The sequence below is a fragment of the Gopherus evgoodei genome, chromosome 10 (assembly GCF_007399415.2).
Source record: "Gopherus evgoodei ecotype Sinaloan lineage chromosome 10, rGopEvg1_v1.p, whole genome shotgun sequence".
Taxonomy (NCBI): domain Eukaryota; kingdom Metazoa; phylum Chordata; order Testudines; family Testudinidae; genus Gopherus; species Gopherus evgoodei.
In genome coordinates this window covers 21,128,187-21,149,230 of record NC_044331.1, presented here as the reverse complement: position 1 = coordinate 21,149,230, position 21,044 = coordinate 21,128,187, and the positions used below count along the sequence as shown (strand labels likewise).

General features: G+C 42.8%; 1 long non-coding RNA gene across 1 annotated transcript; it reads right to left on the bottom strand.

Moving 5' to 3' along the window:
- Positions 1-3,940: 3,940 nt before the first annotated feature.
- LOC115658908 lies at positions 3,941-20,064 on the bottom strand. Its single transcript, XR_004002404.1, has 3 exons — positions 20,054-20,064; positions 16,406-16,408; positions 3,941-4,015 (listed from the first exon to the last, which is right to left on the bottom strand). It is a non-coding gene; the product is annotated as an uncharacterized LOC115658908 (long non-coding RNA).
- Between the last annotated feature and the right edge of the window lie 980 nt (positions 20,065-21,044).

The following is a 21,044-nucleotide window of genomic DNA, read 5'->3' as shown; positions in this document are numbered from 1 at the left end:
ACAAATGCATTGCCCTGGGGTATGCTCAGAATTATTTTTGTATGCAGAATTGTTGTAACCGTGTTGGTTCCAGCATATCAGAGAGGCAATGTGGGGAGAAAATCTCTCTTATTGGACCAACCTCTGTTAGTGAGAGAGACAAGCTTTAGAGCTTACACAGAATTTTTTTTGGCCCTTTCAAATGCTTTCAATAAATTAACCACTAGGTGGCACTTAAAGTTTGCTTTTCTATCCTGCATCTTTTTTGCGAGATGTTTTTCAAATTGTTCATCTATAATTAAGAGTGGATGACTCCCAGTGGGGCTGTGTTGGCAGAAAGCAAGATGCAGCACTATTTGAGTGAAAGCAGGCAAAAGTATTACCATTTAAAAAGGGAACAATGACTATAATTTAAATAAGATTTGGGTGGTTGTGGTGTTTGCATAGTCTGTCCTGGCATACAAGAACAGTAAAGAAGCCTGTGGCTTTGCTCTCCTGCTGTGTTTCAACAACAACAACAACAAAACCCAGAAAAACAAAAAATGGAAAAATTGTAACAGCCGCATTTTTTCTATCTTTCATATTCTCTCTCTTCTCCCTTCCCCAACCCCCTACTTTCAGTGGAAATGGAATTTACTTAATGATTGCATTATAATGAATGCTAGTTTTGATCCTGTTGAACTCTTTATTGGGCTGTCTAATTTGGCTGCCTTTTGCTGTGAGTTCTGAACATAAATTTAAAAAAATACTTAACACTTCACTTAGTAAAGTGCAGATGACATACAGTGACATGGCAGAATTATGGGAATTTTTAGGAAGGTTCTCCAGGTTTTGTATTGGCTGGAACTCCTGTAAGAGTTTACAGGTACTCAGCGTCGGTCTTTTTTTTTTTTTTTGGTGGGGGGGGATTGTTTGTTTTAAACTGCCATTGTATTTTGGCTTCAAGATGGTTAAATAAGTTTCAGTATTAAGTAAACTTCTCTGACCCTGCCTACTTCCTGTCCTGTCAAACCTTTCCTTGTAAGAATAACAACGTCCTTTTATTTGGGAGAGTGCAGCATGATGTTTTTGGCAGGCCCAACATTTCTGACTTACATACGTTTGTGACCTTACATGCAAGAAAAGTGAATGCTTGCTTCAGTGCCGCATGGTCTCTGCCTAAAAAAGAAAAGTGCCCACTTTTCTGGTTACTGTAGTTTTTGAATAATTATCCGCATAATTATTCCACCTTATTGTACATGATTGCACTTCCATATGAAAAGATCAGAGGTAAAAATGGGATAATTTTGTAACTAGTTATATAAGATGCCCAATCTCTGAATATATGGGACAGACTGTACTAACTTATTGATTTCCAGAATTGGCACAAAAGGCCCTTGCCTCGCGAGCAAGTATTTCCCAACCTCTTCCTCCATAAAGATCCAATTTTGCACAATACAAGCCTGGGACTACTGCTGGGTAAAGGGCTCATTGCATGACTAAAGGCCACAGGATCAGACCCTAATTTTGAACTGAAATAATATAGTTGTTCATTTTATTTACTTTGAAACTGCTCTTTCATTAATTGTGTGCTTATTTAGTTTTTTACAACTGAATTTATGACACCTCTTCCCTCCTGCCCTGTACTCTATTATAACATGTATCAGTTAGAAAACAACCACCCACAGCTGATTAAGCAGTCTGATCTGAATATTTGACAAATTGGGTCTGCAATTTAAAATCCCCAACCAAATAGAAATTGCTTAATTTTAATACTTAAAGAACTTAGGAAAGAATAAAGGTGCATTAGCTGTATGTGTACCTGTTATTTTTCTCAGTAGGCTTTGATGACTTTTCAATTATGTTACAAAACTAATTATGGATTCTGTACTTAAATGTTAACACCTGTTTAGGTTTTCTTGTGTACCCAGGGGCGACTCTAGGTATTTTGCCGCCCCAAGCACAGCAGGCAGGCTGCCTTCGGCAGCTTGCCTGCGGGAGGTCCCCAGTCCTGCGGATTCGGTGGCACGCCTGCGGGAGGTCTGCTGAAGCCACGGGACCAGCAGACACTCTACAGGCATGCCGCCGAAGGCAACCTGCCTGCTGCCCTCACGGCCACCAGCAGAGCGCCCCCTGTGGCTTGCCACTCCAGGCACGCGCTTGGCGTACTGGTGTCTAGAGCCGCCCTTGTGTGTACCATAATAAATATTGTTTATAGCCCTGTTAGCAATTAAAGCTGATATGTTTGAACTGAAGCAAATATTTATCTTGCTTAATGTTGATTACAATTAAGTTTGAAAAAGAGAAGCAAGAAAACCAAACAGTCATAAAAGAAGAAATTTGGGCCAGATTCTTTTAACATGAGCATTTTGTGGTTTACAGATTCCTAGCCAGTCAGAAAGGTTGTCTCCAACTGTCCAAGACAAAATAACCATGTGCCCTACTTGGATGAAAACCTTTCCCTTTCCTTTGCAACTAAGTTGATTGTGTATGCAGTTTCTAGCAAGCGAGGCAGTGAGCATAATATGCCATGCAGGTCGGCTACTGCACCTAAAGACTGACCAAAACATCCCTGCTATGCCAATACAGGATTGTGCTAGCTTGCATGGTGTTTTTCAGCAGATGGATTATAGCCTCTTTCCCTCCAGGATAGAAATACTCCTTGTTAGGGGAACCCATTGTTTATGCCTTCCCATTAAAAGAAAAAAAATCTTCCCATATCTCTTTGTGGGAGTATGGATGCAATCAGCCCAGCTTCAAGTGGTGCTACTGTTCAGGCCATTAAAAGATGCTGGGAGAAATAAGAGGTTTTCCCCTCCTCCCTTTGGTGAAAGGGCTGTGTCAGGGATAAGCAGACTGGTACTAGTCAAAGAAAGGTCGGAACAGCTTTTGTGAAGGGGAGGTTAGCTATAAAGTTTCAGCTGGAGTCCTTGTTCCAATCTGTCCAACCTGTGTTGGACAGAGCCGACATATCAAAACTTTAATTAAAGAGGAAGGAGATGCAACAAAAGTAGGAAGTCACTACCATCCCTTGACAGGAGGAGGAGGGAAAACTATGTCAGGATGGATGGAGTGGGACTTCCTTTTCTGGATTCACATCATCATCTTGGTTTTAATCCCAGGTGAACTATTCAAGCCCTTTTTGCTTGTATAAGGGGATCATCTTCCCTAGGTCTATTTTTGCTGGGCTTCCAGGAGAGTAAGGATATCAAGAGAGCATGCCAGGCCACACCGATAACGATACAAATAAACTAACAGCTCCTCTACCACTCTACACGACTGATACAACTGACCATCTCCCCCAAGTAGCAGCAGCATCTTGTTTGCATTTCTGTTTATTTGACATTTACCACCCATTGCTTTATTTAAAGGTGATGGGTAGGGTAGGTTGAAACCATACCTTCCAAATTAATTTTTAGACTACAATGGACTGTAGAAAATTTGTTTCATTCAAAATTTTCCAGGTTTTAAACAGAAAACAAAGACAAAAAATGAAAACCGAACATCTTTCAGTTTTCATTTTGTTTTTTCCCATCCAAAACTGACTTTTTGTGGGGAAGAAAAAAAATCTAAAATGTCTTAGGAAAAACTGAGTGGATTCCCTATCTACAGGCAACAGCCAAGTGAAGCCAGATCGTTAGCTGGGAAGGAGGAAAGTGCTGGTCTTTCTATTAAGATACTGTCCCAGAACTATACTCAAGGCACTCCATCTTTCATATCAGCTTCTAGTCAGTAGAAGTCTGATGGTTTTGAAGGGGGCTTCAAATTTCCCTGGCTGCTGGAAAGATGAAGGCATAGTTTCTCCCTCCTTTCTGCTCTGTACACCAGAGCTTCCTGGCTATGGTGCGACTACGTTCTATACTTGTCTACTTTTACCCAGCCTCTGTTTTTGAGTGCTCCTCCCTAATGCCTTCCCCTGCCATTGCTCATAGCTTTCCTAAGTACCAACAGAATGAATCTGACTAACAACAGTCAAGAGACAAAGTGGGGGAGGTAATATCTTTTATTGGACCAACTTCTGTTGGTGAGAAAGATGAGCTTTCCAGCCACACACAGGCTTTCCTCAGGACTAGGAAAGGTACTAAGAGCGTCACAGCTAAATTCAAGATTGAACAGATAGTTTAGCATAAATAGTTAGCATATATTCTCAGGGACATTCAAGGAGAACTGGCCCATTAACACCTCTGTAGTAGTAGGACTAAAAGGGGAGTAAGTGTGTTACAGATTGTTGTAATAAGCCATAAATCCAATGTCTTTATTAAGATCATGATTTTAGTGTCTAGCAAAGCTATGAATTTAAGCTCCCAATTTTCACTGTGCTATCTTGGAAAAGTTCTGATCAGCAACTGAAGCACTGGAGCTGTATGTCTGCTGACTGGGGAAGACTTCACTGCATCAGTTTGCATTTGGTTCACATTTAGAAGGTTTTCTTTGCAGCCATGACGACTAGCAGCTTTTTTCTTAATGAAATTTGAGATTCTGCAGAATTAATCTCACTTTCCTAGGGAAAAAGTTTCCTATTCACCACAGACGAGTGGATTTTTCAAGCGTATTCCTATTTACATATGATTGACAACTGCTTTTTTAAATCTGAGTTTTTTCTGCTGTTAAAGGTTTACTTGACAGATATTGGTGGGCTAGACTAATAGTGAATTTAATAATAAATAGGATTCCTTATATACATGACACCCTACTGCTTAAATTTGCCATTCAGATGTTAAAAGTTCATATTCAAAGGTATATATTTTAGAGCATGGAAGTGATTAGTGAGATTGAGATTTTTTCATTTCTTGATAGTTGGTTTGTATCACAATTACCTAATTTTTTTAAGAATTGCCTGTACCTGGCACCAAAATATCCTGAAATATTAATTCTAAGGGCAGACATTTGAGAACAAAATACAAATATGTATGAAGTTATGATGAACACAGAACAGTGGGAGCTACTCATGTAACTGTTTGCATAGAGGTAGTTATTTTTCTGGTTCTTGCTAGAAGTATTAAGAAGAGGCTCAGTCTAAGCGAGGGAAAGTTTAATGTTTTAGATTAATATTGCTGTGTCTAAGCAAACAAATCGGTTGTGGGCTTTTGCTAATTTTTTTCACTAAATAATAAATGTTAAATCTGAGATCCTTTTTGCATGTCTTAAAATAGCATTTGATTTTCTCAGTTGTCTTGATAAGTCAGTTGTCTCTTTTATAGTTCTCAGTTGTTTCTGTTATAGTTCAATTATGGTGTAGTACAAAATAAACTCAGCTAAAAACTTTTTGCTAGTAAAGCTACATTCCAATAAAAATTGCTTACATGTAAAGAAAGTCCACATCTACGGAACTGGTATGCCTGCTATTATTAGAACAGAGAATTTGGAAAGCACCACATGTACCATAGCTGTAGGGTAGAAATAGATACAACAATGTACTGTAAAACTGGAGCTATCTGACTGGCGTAGTGCCATCTATAATGACAGTAACTTGGTCCGGTATGGGCATTTAACTATGAGGTTGGGAACATGGTCTGCATTTATTATAAACTGCTCCGCCACCAAAATCCAAACAAAACACTATAGTGACTATACAAACAGAAAGTTATAAACCAGTATATGTAATTTAAAAGTACCGTATCTAGATAGTGTCCTAGAATAACATCACTCTCCCACATGCCTACCAACCTTACACAGTCTTGGTTCACCAAACCCTCTTATTTTTTATCATGCCAGATGACCCATGAGCGAGAAGACAGTCATAGGTGCTTCAGATGCTATTCTTGAATAGTTAGTTGGTAGATTCCCATAAAACATACTCCTTTCTAATAAACAGAAGAGGAATCTTCAGGCTTTATTAGCGCTTGTGGAAAGGAAAAGGTGCCTACAAACTAAGTGTACATATTATAGTGGGAATTAGAAAAAGGTGATCAGAAACACACATTTCATCTTAACTGTGTTCTCCAAAGGGCAGTCCAATAGAAGGGCACAAAGATAACATTTCTTTTGGGCCTCCTTTAGTTTAATAGCTTGGTTGTCTCTTCAAGACCAACCCTTTAAGAAATTCCATCATAGGGGTCTCAATGGCCTGAGACTGTTGGTGACCCATTCTTGTCATCATATTGCCTGGTCTGGACCTAGGGTACATGGAGCCCTGTCTGGACTCTAATAAAGAGACTCAACTGCTAAAGGCAGAGGTGATGCGTGCGGGGGGGGGGAGGGGAGAGGAGGACTGAGGATGCAAGGTCACGTGGCCCCTCAGATGTGCTGCTTGGATTGTACTGAGCACGGTCAGTAGCACTGCTGAGGCCAGCTGCCCTTGCTCTGCCTCCCACCCCCAATGTTTCTGGCTAAAAGATCAGGGAATTGTATCCCTGCTACCACTGAAGGCACCCTGGGAACTGGGGTCCTCCAACAGCGACAGAAGCTGTAAGTGCCTAGACTAGAGTCAGCCTGACATTGCCCTCTGCCAACCAGCTATTCATGCTACAATCAATAGCCTAACCTGCAAATACATGAGTAATCTAGTCATAAGTAGTCCTGTTAGAAGTCAATAGGACCACTTGTGTGAGTAAGTAGCCCCAGATGCCCAATGGGCAAGAGGATTCCTGCCTCGTTCCTTTTGCACCATACAACCGCCCCCTTCCAAAAAAAACCTCCCAAACTCTTTAAAATTGCTCATATTTAAAGAGCAAAGTGGAAGAGGTAAGGTCCCACAATGCACGTTACAAGATATTCATGGTTCCAACTATACCCTGTCTCTGGGATACTGCCTCATTCAGCATGCACCTCCCGTTCACAGCTATGATAGTTACCCAACGATACTCATGGTGGCCTTCTATAGCTGTGGAACTTAGAAGTATGGCATTGTATTGTTAAAGTTACCGCACATGCCCCAAACAATTTTCAATGGGTAACAACAGCCAAATCAATATCAGTTCTCACTGAACCACTCAACGACAACTCTTATTTATTTACCTTGGATACTTTGACTCTAGAGATGTTAAAAAAAAAAAACACCTCAAAGTATGGTTTGTTTTATTTCTGTAATAGGGAAAGTGTATTTCTTTGTTTCTCCAGGCTCAAAAATAATTGACCCATATTCATTCAAATTTCTCTCCTTGTTCCCCTCCCCCATCCAATACACACTCCCCTTTTATATAAAGACTAGGTCTGGAAAATTTCATTGGAAAAGATTAAAGTTTCAGAAAATTATGGTGATGGAATGAAGAGAGGGTCTGAAGGGGGGGTTAGAATAGAAACTCTTGGGAGCCTTAACTATATAGCTGCCTCATTCACTTTGCTCTTAAATATGAGCAATTTTAAAGGTTTTTAATGGTGTAGTTGTAGAACTCCTGAGAAATAAAATTAGTTGTCTTAATAGCTGGACAAAGCAGAAGGGATATTTCATTGTAAACATCTCGTCAGTAAACATCTGTTAAGTGTTTTTTATTCACCTCAGAAACATGCCTGAGCGATTATTTTTCAGTAGGTTTCGAGGACATCCCATTACTAATAGCCAAAGAACTTTGGCACAGTTAAAGGGAGTTAGAGAGAATAGTACATGTGACAGGGCAATTCTAAGCATTAGCCAAATGAAATGCAATTGTCTAGGGGGGGTTTATGTGCTGCTTGCTGCTGCCGGATGACTTATAACTATGTCCAAGGAATAATTATTGAAAGAGACAGCTGTGGGGTGGGACACTGTTAGCCTCATATGATCTGAATGCAAAAATAAAAGGTTAAATTTGAGATACGGTACAGTCATAAGACTAGGGTCCTTCACCTATTTTCTGTCCACCTGAATTAAACAGTTTACTTTTATTATTTCACAGAATCAAGTTTGTTATCCCTAATGGTGACATCAAGTAGCCTCTGTAATAGCTGCCTGAGGGAAGTAGTGGAAACCCCTTGGCTTGGCGCATTTAAAGCCAGACAAGACAAAAGTAGAAGAACAGGGAACAACCTGACCTAACAGGTCTTCTAAATGATTTTCATGCCTGAAGGCCCTGTTCCCATTCACAATACTGCTGCTTTACTGGAAACATCATTCAAGGTTTGCTTTTGAATACAGAAACAGTTAATAACCCTGTATGAGTAACTTTGGTATGAGCTGACAGGAAAAGAGAGTGCCAATGCTCTCCTAGTGCATAACAGATCACAGCTGAATGTGCTGAGAAAACCCCTTAGCCCCAGGAATCTGCATTTCCTGAAGCTCTCTCTTCCCCCCTGTAGTAACTGTACACACTTCAATTGTTATCAGCATATTATACTGGAGAAGAAAGATTTGCCTGGATGGAAGATACAGTGCCCAAGTGTCGAACACGTTAATTTCCCAATATGTTATTTGGATGCGGGGTGGGCACTCCACCCAATGGTAGTTAGTTCCCTACTCCCACCCCTTGTCTCACAGGGAGACCTCCCTTGCTCCTTTTGCACTAGAGGCAGGAATTCACCCAGAAACCACTCCAGCACCATTATCAGTAAGAAATGCTCAGCTTATCAGCAACAAGTTGACCCTGTGCCCTCCCCTCCAGCATCAGCCTCTTAGTCACGGAGCAGGAGTTTCTTCCCTTTGGGCTCTGACTGATACTAACATGAAGCACAACACACATGCTATATGTCTCTATAGGCCATGTCTTTGTGTTCCTGATGAGAGTGGCTAAATCTGGTCTCTTTTATGCAAATGTGATCCCTGGCCATCAAGATTTTCTTAATTCCCCAATATAGACTTCAATTGGGCAACTCTGGGTGTCCCTGGTTTAATCAGATGATTAACTAACAAGTGGATCCCATTGCTACTTCATATGCTATAAAAACAAAGCTTGTAAGAGCCTTCCAATTGAAAGAGGGTTGGCTCTGACAGATACTTGTTTGAGACAACAATTTTGGATACAGTTGTACATCTCTTATGTGAAATACATTTGAAATATGTCTCATTTACTTATGAGAATGAGTATTAATCAAAATCATGATTGCTGCAATGTAAAAGACAAAAGATAGCATAAGCTAAGATGGGAAAGCCAGGTGGTTTTATATGTACATATTCTTTAATGGCAAACTAAAGTTTAGAAAATGAGGCTTTTCAGTGTATCAGAGCACTTGTATAACTTTTGGACAATTTGCATGGAAAAATATAGCTGTCTTTTGGTATTCAGGAAAACAAAACAAAACACGGCATGGCTTAGAGTCCAAACCTTTCCATCAGCTACAAAATGGCTGCTGAATGGAGATGCCTTCTTGCAATGAAGGTTTAACAGAATATTCTGCCTAAGCCTATACTCAGCCACTGTTCTGAAGCCAACAGGTGGCAAAGGTACTTAAGGCAGGATAGAATTTGCCATATTTGTGTCATTTAAATATCACATTATTCTTATGAGTTCAGTGAGCTTTGTATTGCTCTATTGCAACCTGATTTTTGTTCCTGTAAATTACTGAGGCAGTTGGAAGAGTGAAGTTGAAACCAGGTCACTGTAAAAAGACAGAATGACAGATCTGTAGACTGTTAAATTAGTATGGAGGGCATTCATGATTTTCCAAAGAATTGCAGGTAAAATCCTGGCTCCGCTGGAGTCAATAGGATTTTGCCATTGGGTTCAAGTGGGGAAGGATTTCACCCCTGTGGAGCAGCCCTGATTTAGTTGTAATTGAAATCATTTGGAGTTTGCCATTGACTTCAGTGGAAACAGGACTGTGTCCTGACATAGGGATCCTTGGTTGATTTAATGTGATGCTTGGTAATAAATCCTGAAGTGCTTTATTCAGTAAAAACTCCCATTGGAATAAATGGAAGTTTTGCTTGAGTAAAGACTGCATGACTGAGCCTTTAGTAACAGATAAAACCTGAGAGTAGGTCCTTTAACCTCCTCCTTCAGTCAGGGGCACTGGAACAATTTTATAGTGGGGGTGCTGAGAGCCATTGAACCAAACTGTAAACCACGTACATTATGTAATGGAAAACACTTCAAGCCAGGGATGCCCACACTACTAGTTTCAGCACCTGTGCCTTCAGTCTTGAAAAACACACTGAGGTTGAGATTTTGATGTTATCTCAATGCTTTCTACATCCTGGACTAAGTTGTGTCTGTGAGCACCATTCCTTCACAGTGCCTTTTGCTAGGGCTAACCCCTTTCACATTCTATCCCATGATACCTCAGTCATCCTTCTTCTGAACACTGAAATAATTTGGTCTCCTCAGCTATATTCAGTTCTGTAAAACATTTTCCCTTCAATCCTATGCAAAGAGTTTTTGTTTCTTTGTACGATGGTATAGAAAGTGCGTTTGAATCATACAAATACATTCTCTCTAGTTAAATCAACAATAGGTGATAGCCACCTGCAAAACTGGTAATAAAATGCACTGTGACCTGGAACCATGTTGAGTCAGTTTGTTTCCAACTGTGTGCCTGGCATAGATGTAGCTCTGTATGTGTCACCATTTCTCTATTCCTTACGACATTTTTGTGTGTGTTGTGCTTAAAGAGAAATCATTTTCAAGCTTACCTCAGTGCAATATTGCAGCTGTGAAGGCTCCCAGGATGAGTGCTAGATACTGCAGCCTCACAGCCTGTTCTCTACCCTGAGTTTGTTACATGAATGACACACCTTAGTATTGCTGGAGCTGAGCTTGGGAACCTCAGTCTGTTCCAGAAACCAGAGTTCCCATAACTACATAATGCATGGCTATCATATTACTGGGCTAGCCTCAAATTGACTAAGGATGGTGAAGTTGTAGTATGAGTAATTTCCTGGGAAGGGTGATTTGTTCTTTACTGCTGAAGTACTTTAGATATCAACACATGCAAATATTAAGTCCCAGTGAGACAAATGATCTGACAGTCATGGACAGTACAAAACAAAAGGTAATTCATGGTGAAGGTTTCCAGTGTCTTTAACTTGGCCTTGTATCTAAACATTGCAAGGCCCTGAAATCAGTCAGTGAGGTTACATACCATCTGTGCAGCTGGCACTGGGAAGCATAGGTCAAGATAAGACTAGCATGTAAGACCACACATTGCATGACCTTACTTTGTGGGGGTGGCAGAGCATTTGACTGAAGTCAGGTATTGTTCCTTCTCCCTTTTGTTTTCTGCATGTGGAGTGAGAGGCTGACTCAATTCTCATTTAACGAGCACAGCTTCTTCCCCACCTGCTGACTTAGTTCATACTACAGGCAATCAATGAACCTCACTTCTTAAACTCTGGATTTCTTATAGCTACTGCTGAATCCAGGTTTCAAACCATTACAGCTGCTGTTCACTCATCCCTAGTAGTCTATGAGCATCCTAGCTCAGCTGCAGATCTGGGACTCTAGCTACATCAGCTGCTCTGGTTTGGAGACAACAGGGCTTACTTACCTTTTCTTCATCATCTTGAAATCTTAGGCACCTTAAGCACATCCTTCATTACATCAGATTTCACTATGTACACTTTCCAGCCAGCTCAGTATAACAAACTCCCACATCTCAACCTTTTGTAGTATCAAACTCCAACTAATCCACACAAGCTGTACCACATAAAATCTTCTACATCATGTATAGACCAAGCAATGAAACATACTAGCCAACGTGCTGCAGCCCATACTCCCCTAAAGCAGGTTGTTTGCTTACAGTTAGGGTTACTGATCTATTTTGTACAGTTCTTCTTCTGAAGCGGTCTCCCAAATCCTCACCTATAAAAACTTAACTAAGAAAGCTTGCATAACTGACAAATGCTGCCTAGGATCTGGTGGGCTACATGCATCGCAATCACAGCAGGCTTTTCTCAGCTTAATTTGCATATTAATCCATGAAGGATTTAGTTCCAGCAGTGTAGTTTTACATTCACTACACTAGGTAATCTTTGTTCATCTGAAAAGGTATTCAGTCAATGGAGACAGGGTTTTCTGGGGAGGGTCTTCCCCAAAATAACTGATTCATATTGAACAAAGGCAAGAATGATCTTTTCAACACCGCCTCACTTCCATTCTGCAGGAACAGGTGGGAGCTCAATGAAAGCTTGGTAATAGTCAGAAGTCAGTTACAATCAAGCAAGGTTCTTAGGGCCACAAGGGCTGCTGAAAGGCTGCATGCTTTTAGGTGGATTTTAGGGTATATTTCCTGTATGCATCTCCCATGGTTACCTATAGATTCCAGAGTTATCAGCAAGATTCATTTAATTCTGGTGTCCAAAATATACTATATACATTTTGGAATATCATTTGTGCCTCTCATTCTCTAGTTGCATTAAACAGAGACCACCCTTTCCTGCCCACTTATGTGGCTGTTGTGATGGACATCCTTCCCCATAGGCTAGCTGCTTTTTGCCAGAGGAAGAGCCTGGAAAACAGGTGGCTCTTTGCAGGGTCTCTAACGCGGGCTCTGAGGAACCAAGCCAGAAAGCATGTTCTAGACCAAGGGTAGGCAACCTATGGCATGTGTGCTGAAGGTGGCACTCACACTGCCTGGGTCCTGGCCACTAGTCGGGGGGGGCTGCATTTTAATTTAATTTTAAATGAAGATTCTTAAACATTTTTAAAACCTTATTTACTTTACATACAACAATAGTTTAATTACATATTAGAGACTTATAAAAAGAGACCTTCTAAAAAACATTAAAATTATTACTGGCACGCGAAACCTTAAATTAAAGCAAATAAGTGAAGACTCGGCACATCACTTCTGAAAGGTTGCCGATCCCTGTTCTAGACCCAAGGCACCCTGACAGAGCAGGTCAGCCTTACAGGCATCCCTACAGGGGAGTAGGGAGCATGCCCTATGTGACAGCCTGGGTGTTTCAAACCTGCCTCCCAGAGCTCCCACTGGGGCAAGATGGCTCTGTGTTACACCCTACTGACAGCTCAGGCTAAAAGCCACATTACACCCTGCAGGGTTAGATCTACAAAGGAACTTAGGTGCCTAACTGCCCTATTAGGCATCTGAATAAAGAATTAGGCACCACCGAGATCCTCAAAACCTACTCAGCTGCTGCTAACCCTGTGTGAGCCTAAATGCCATAGATGTCTTAGTGCCTCCCAGTAAAATTCCCTCGCTGCCTCAGTGTCTGCCAGTGGGAATGTATAAAACTGCCCAAGACTTGATGGGCCTGAGCTGCTCAGCCTAAGCCCCAGCGAGGTTCACACACTAGGCTTTTTCCTGCCTGTATCTCCAGGGGGGCCCAATCCATTAGGTGTTTTCCAAGCCTGCCTACTGGGGTCTGAGCTCCACATAAAAGACGGACAGGGGCAACCGGATCAGGAATTTTAGGTGGGTGTCCCAGAATACTCAGCAGCCCAATGCTCTGGGCACCCACAAGGGATCCCTAGGTTTCAATCCCCACTCTACCTCATTCAGAGCAGAGACTTGAATCCAGGTCTCCCACATCCCACATGAGCCCCTCAGCCCTTGCACTAAAGGGCATTCTAAGCATGGTTTTTCTCCCACTGGAGCTGTTTTGCTTTGTATAAACAATTAAATAGTAATTGAGAAAGAGAGAGGTTGACTCTAGGCACTCACCTGGGAGGTGGGTGACCCAAGTTCAAGTCATTGCTGCAGAGCAGGAATTTGAAAACAGGTTTCTCCCATCCCAGGGAAGTGCCTCAACTACTTGGCTATTGGCTGTCATGGGGTGGGGGGTGTCTCCTGCTTCTGGTGAGAAAGGGCTGACCTGGTGTAGTCACCTACCTCTAGGAGAGAAGGTGTGGCTGGGAGTCCTAAGCAAAGATAGGCACCTGACTCCCTTTGAGGGGCAGGGCCTAGTGTTTCTTACTGGCTAGCTTAGGCAACTTTCCCCACTCACCTCTGCCTCACATCACTGGCTTCTGCGATTCCCTTGTGTGTGTAATGGGGCTGTGAAGTCCATTGGGTGGCAGGGCACCTACAAGCTAGGCATTGCAATGCTGAGCACTGTGATGTCTAAGTGCCTTTTGGAATTAGCCCTTAGTTTATATTTTTGAATCTATGGGCTCAATCCTTGGGACCTGCTCTGGCTGCTTTGTGCTGCTATAGAAGCTGGAAAGCAGCCTTAAAGAGGCAGCCAGGGATTCCCCCTAACAGAGAGGAATCCTTGGCATAACAAGCTCTGCGCCACCTCCTTCCCTGGAACACGGAGCCAGGTCAGTTTGGAAAGGGGTAGCAGGCTTACCAGGTGTGGGGGAGGGGCAGGGTTCTATGTTAGGCTGTTCTAAGTTACAAGGGAGGCCATTTCATCCCCTAGCTAGCCCCATATTGGCTGAGCTTACAGCCATCTTTCCACCCCACTCGCTCCTCAGATAGGCCAAATGTAAACCTGGGGCTGCTGAAGTCTGAGCCCTCTCAGCAACACAAAGGGCCATCTAATTTTTTAATGCTGAGATTAGCTCTGGCATTTAAAAGGACCCAAAGATCAGCAGCCTGGCAACCAGGTCTGCATACACTACAAAAGCCATATATTTTCTTCTTTTATGATCCATTCTATGCATCCGCTGAAGTGAGCTGTAGCCCACGAAAGCTTATGCTCAAATACATTTGTTAGTCTCTAAGGTGCCACAAGTACTGCTGTTCTTTTTACGGATACAGACTAACATGGCTGTTACTCTGAAACAGACACAGTTACCTGACCTGTGAGCTGCCTTCACAGCTCCTCTCCGATCAGTAGGAGAGTGGCTAAGTGGGAATGTAAAAACCACTTGAATCTCAAAAGGAGGCTTTTGGTCAACCTGGCCAAGGAGATGACTTGGGAGAGCTGTCAAAAAATCAGTAATAGGAGATATTGAATACCAAACAGGAGCAAATGTGTCAACTCCCAGTACAACTTCTTTAAATATATTTGCAAGACACAAATAGTGAAAGAGAAAATTAGTCCACTTAAACCAGTAAGAGTGGGAAACTGGTGAAAGAAGTCCCATTGTGGAGCTAGCAGCTTTGTCAGCCCATTATCTGACTTGTCTGGTTACAGAGGAAGGTAAAAGAGGGTTTTTTTCCAACCACAATCAAATTTCCTGGGATGAGGGGTGAGCAATGTACCTGCAGGAAACTACAAAATGGTTGTGAAATGATCAGAAGCTCTGGATGAGACAGGTTTAGGTAATGTGCCACCAGGCTTTTGAAGGTGGCTAGAACAGCTTAAGCTATGGTTCGAGTTCTCAAGGGACAGGTCAGAATCCACAGAACTGTAAAGTGCCAAATAGAACATCAGTATTGAAACAAGTGTTGGCAGGAACTACTGGTTCTTCCCTCATTTCTGACAACATTTTAATGTTATAAACTGTTCTGGAGCTGTACAATCATCTAAACGCACACAGAAAAGTCACCACCAAGCGTGAGTTATTGGTTTCAAGCTGAGACTCTTCTAGGTGGGTGTCTGTTCCTTTGGCTGTGTTAAGGTTCCTTTCCCACTCTGAACTTTAGAGTACAAATGTGGGGACCTGCATGGACACTTCTAAGCTTAATTACTAGCTTAGATCTGGTACACTGCCACCATCCAGAATTTCGGTGTCTGGAGCACTTTCTGTCCCCCCAAAACTTTCCCCTCCCTGGGTTGCCTTGAGGGACTTAACCAATTCCCTGGTGAACACAGATCCAAACCCCTTGGATCTTAAAACAAGGAGAAATTAATCATCTCCCCCTCCTTTCCCACCCACCAATCCCTGGTGAGTCCAGATCCAATCCCCTTGGATCTTAAAACAAGGAAAAATCAATCAGGTTCTTAAAAAGAAAGCTTTTAATTAAAGAAAGAAAAGTAAATATCATCTCTGTAAAATCAAGATGAAAAATACTTTACAGGGTAATCAGATTCATGTAGCCCAGAGGAACCCCCTCTGGCCTTAGGTTCAAAGTTACAGCAAATAGAGGCAAAATCTTCTTGGCAAAAAAGGAACATTTACAAGTTGAGAAAACAAAAATAAGACTAACACGCCTTGCCTGGCTATTACTTACAAGTTTGAAACATGAGAAACTGATTCAGAAAGATTTGGAGAGCCTGGATTGATGTCTGGTCCCCCTTAGTCCCAAGAGCGAAGGACTCCCAAAAACAAAGAGCACAAACAAAAGACTTCCCTCCACCAAGATTTGAAAGTATCTTATCCCCCCATTGGTCCTCCGGTCAGGGGTCAGCCAGGTTTACTGAGCTTCTTAACCCTTTACAGGTAAAAGAGACATTAACCCTTAACTATCTGTTTATGACAGGCTGCATCTCCCTAACTACATTTCTGTTTCTTACACTGGCTCTCTGAGGACATCATCCTGAGCACACTGAAGTCGATAATAAAGCTCCAACCGACAACAGTAGTGAAGGAGCAGGCATTAATTGCTCGTTGCATTGTGTCTCTGTGCATCCTGTGACACTCACTTCTCTAGATCTCTGGTTCCCGCCGGCCACGTCTCTCTGATCACTAGGCACGTCTGTCTTTCTCTGTGTATGAGCCCATTTCACACTGATCCTCTAGCTTGGCCCCCCTTTGTTCCCTCTAGGAGTGTAAGTGGAGAATTCCGATTTGGTGGTGTTTTACACTCACTCTCATGAGCATGGGCTCAGTGCCTCACTGGCCTGCCCTGGAACAGTCATTCACAGCAGTGGGAAATGCTGCTAAATCAGCACGGTAGGACTGCACTCTCACCTTGTGCTGGTGTAAATGATCACACAACATGCAGGGCAATGGTGACCTGGGCCCTACCTATTTGTATTCAAGGTACAAGGAGCACAGGATTCAAATCCAGAACTAGTGGGCAGAGTCTCCATTCCTCCATTCTGGCCCCTTTGCACTCCCTGTCACTCGGAGGCCTTACCTCCACATTTTGGATCCCATTCCTGCCAGGTTTTTGAGGTGCTGTCTTCACCTCTCTGCCTCACTTTCCCCAATGGAGATAATAATCCCTCTCCCCCTCGGAAGGGCATTGTGAGGATGGCTTAGTTAGCATTTCTACTCTGAAGACTGGGGTTCAAATCCTGGCCCCATTGAAACCAATGGGAATTTTGCCATTTACATCTATGTGGCTAGGAGTTCACCTATAAAGCACTTGCAAATGCTGAGTATTGATATGTAGTTCTCAGCCTTATTGGCAACCTCAGCAAACAGAGAGTGGAACCTGAATTACCCTCTTACTCCTAGAGGTGGTCTCCCTGCCTCAGGGCTGAGGTATACTGGCCCCAGTTTCTTATGTCCAGGATGGCAAAAGGGGTCTGTAGGCAGATGCTAGCCCCCAATACCCAGGACTAGCCCTAGTGCAGAGGACCTCTACATCAAGCACAGAACAGGTTGGAACAGTTTTGTGCCACCATCACAGGAGGCGATGCCCCTCCTGGGATAGGGGATGTTCTGGGGCGGGTGGGGATGTGGTGAGGCTGGGATGGTTCTGCATCCCAGCAATTCTGCTCCCTTGGGCCCCAGCAACAAGGGTCAACTTCCCTAGCCTGCTCTGGGGACAAACTGCATAAGTGAGGCACAGACCACCTAGTGGCACTGGCCCAAGGCCAGCATCTGCAGTAGCACAGGGATGAATTGGCCCATTGCCAGGGCACCATGGGAAGTTCTTGTGCTAGGGTGGCCTGTACTGACTCCGCTCTGTAGCTAGACGGGACTCCGGTGTCAGCCAAGTGCACTTCACTATCAGGACATTCGCTTTACTTAAAAAAAAGCCAATAAAATAACAAACAAACAAAATGTCCTACTGCACGTGGAAAAGGGCTGAACTAATTCAAACCAAATTCAGAAAAGAAACTCCTCCCAGGTGGAGACATTTTCTGTCAAGCTTCAGCCCTGGGAGAATTTTTGCAGCTGAGCTGTATACATTCTTGCAAACAGAGGTTAAGGGTCTCATCAGCACAAGGCTTCTGCCATAAGGCGCAGCCTACAACAATGTTCAAGATTTAATCCATAGGGCTGGGCTGAAAAGGATGGAAAGGGTTAATCACAATGTTTGCCCAATGAACATTTCCTAATATTGCCACTTTTTACTTACACGTTACAATTTCTCTGTTACTATAGACGCAAGTTGTTGATACTGGATTCATTTTCTGGTTTATATTCCTTTTTGTCATTTTTCCCATGAACTAATAAGCCACAGTGGATTTGAAAATATGAGCAAATGTGAAGATTATACAAAGCACTTTTATGTTCTATTGACATTTGCTTTCCACCCTAATAATTTAGAGCTGCTAACAAAAAAAAAATCATACTTCTCATCGCTTTTATTTCCCAAGTTTACCAAGGAAGAATTATGAGTAATTTCCCATAGTTATTGTTTATAGCACAACACATGGTCTTAATTATGGGGATAAGAAACACAAAGGGTTTGATAAAGATAAATTATTTATCTATGGCTTTAATTCAAAAACGTATTTTTCTATACCATAGTTTACATTATATTGATCAGCCATCATTTTCTTTTAGCATTTTATTAACATGATTCAGACATTCTTACCAAGACTCCAGATCATGAGAGATTTACCCTGCTTATGCATATATGGAATCATGAAATACATGCAGAGCAACCATCCACCCAGTCCCCCAAGTACATCTGACTTTAAAGCACCCTGTACCTCATGTACAAATTGGAGGCAATACAAATGTTAATACTCAGTTCTGTCCTCACTTACTGCTTCCAGTGAAGGCAACAGGGATTATAACGAGATCAGAATTTGTTCCAGATCCACATAGTGCCAGGAGTAATCCAGGCCTTCAATTTAGAATTATAGAAATATAGGACTAGAAAGGACCATGCAAGGTCATATAGTCTATCCCGCCACACTGAGGCAGAATTAAATATACTTAGGCCATCCCTGACAGGTGTTATTCTAAACTTGCTCTTAGAAACCTTCAATAATGGGGATTCCACAGCTTTTCTTGGTAACATATTCCAGTACTTAACTATCCTTATAGTTAGAAAATGTTTCCTAATATCTAACCTGCAGCTCTTTTACTGTAGATTAAGCTGCTTTTTTTTTGTCCTACCTTCAGTGGACATGGAGAACAACTGATCACAATCCTCTTTATAACATCCCTTAACAGATTGGAAGGCTATTAGGTTCCCCATCTGTTGTCTTTTCTCAAGACTAAACTTAATTGTTTTTTTAAAAACCTTTCCTCATATGTTAGGTATCTAAATCTTTTATCATTTTGTTGCTCTCCTCTGGACTCTCTCAAGTTTGTCCACATCTTTCATAAGGTTGGCACCCAAAACTGGACACAATACTCCAGCTGAGGCCATACCAGTGCTGAGTAGACTCCCCCAAATTATTTCCCATTTCTTACATACAGAGTTCCTGTTAATACATTCCAGAATATTAGCTTTTTTTGAAACAGTGTCACATTTTGTTGGCTCATATTAAATTTTTGATCCACCCTAACTCCCATATTCATTTTTGCAGTACTACCACCTAGTCAGTTATTCCTATATTGTGTTTGCGCATGATTTTTTTCCTTCCTATGTATAGTACTTTGCACTTGTCTTTATAACATTTCACCTTGTTGATTTCAGACTAATTCTCCAGTTTATCAACACACCCATTTTGGTTTTGTAGCACCAGCTGGCTGCCAGGGTGAGTCAGCAAAATAGCGCTACATGATTATGTAAGGTCCCAGAGCCTGACACCCAATAACATGGTATGGTCTGTTTTTCCCCCAAATGTTGTCATAGCATCTAGGTGCTTAAAAAAAAAACCCATGCAGCCCTCTTCTAATGCAGCGGTCAGCAAACTTTTTGGCCTGAGGGCTGCATCGGGTTTTGTAAATTGCATGGAGGGCTGGTTAGGGGAGGGGATCGTGGCCCAGTCCCCACCTCCTATCTGCCCCCCCCCCCGGGACTCCTGCCCCATCCAACCCACCCTGTTCCCTGATGGCTCCTCTGGGACCCCTGCCCCATCCACACAACCCCACTCTCTGTCCCCGACTGCCCCCAGACCCCTGCTGCCCCATCCAATCCCTCCTCTCATTCCTGACGGTCCCCCTGGAATCCCTGCCCCATCCAACCACCCCTTCTCCCTGTCCCCTGACTGCCCCCGGAACCCCTACCCTTGACTGCCCCCTGCCACCCTATCCAACCCTCCTTCCTTCCTGACTGCCCCTTGGAATCCATGCCCCTATTCAACCGTTTCCCCCCAACCACCATCCACACCCCACCTCCTGACCATCACCCCAAACTCCCCTGCTCTCTATCCAACCCCCCCTTCTCCCTGCCCTCTTACCGCGCTGCCTGGAGTACTGGTGGCACTATAGCCACGCTGGAGCTGGGTCACACTGCCACCACTGCTGCCATCACCAGGTCAGGCTGGGCTTTGCAGCTGTGCTGTCCCAGGAGCTCAAAGCCCCGTCACTCAGAGCATTGCGCCAGCAGCAAAGCGAGCGAGCTGAGGGGGAAGGGAGCCTCCCAGGCCAAGAGCTCAGGGGCTGGGCAGGACGGTCCTGTGGGCTGGATTTGGTCCGTGGGCTGTAGTTTCCCCATCCCTGTTCTAATGTAACACATTTTATACACTATGCAAGAAGTGGAAGCTAAAAGCCTTCAGTGATGGGAAGAGGTATCTCTGACAAGGCTATTTTAAACTTGTGGAGTGGGCAACCTGTTCATTTCTTTTTTGCTGAGTCATTTTCACTTTGGATTCAGCAAAGAAGGACTCATCTTTGTGTAGTTAGTACTCCACACTTGACATTTACTAGTTTCTTTTTATCGTTACCTAGATTTGACAAGGTTCAGGGAGTCTTTTTAAATGTTTCATGAGTTAGCTTTGTTCATTCCCCCTCCCTGGAGTGATCAAAACCTCCATAGGAAAGCCAACCTCAGAGCCTGAAAATCACACATACAGTCTCCTTTGACTTAAGTCTCAAAATGGCTTTTCTGGAAATAATGTTGGCACAAATGCAGTATGTTGACATGAAGCATTCTGGATAGTTACCCATTTCAGGTCCAATTCTGCCCTCAGTTATACAGGTTTAAAACTAGTCTCTAGAGCCAAACTCCGATCTGAAGGGGATGGTTTAAAGCATGATTCAGATGAGAATTTTCCTCTTACTTGTTAAGATCCTTGCATACTTTCCCCCCCTAAACCAATTGTGCCTAAGATATGGTCCACACTTGGTGGGGGAAGAAACCACAGTTGATTTTCCAGAAGAATGATGCTCCTAGCTGCTTAAGGCATCCCATCTTTCTCCATAGCT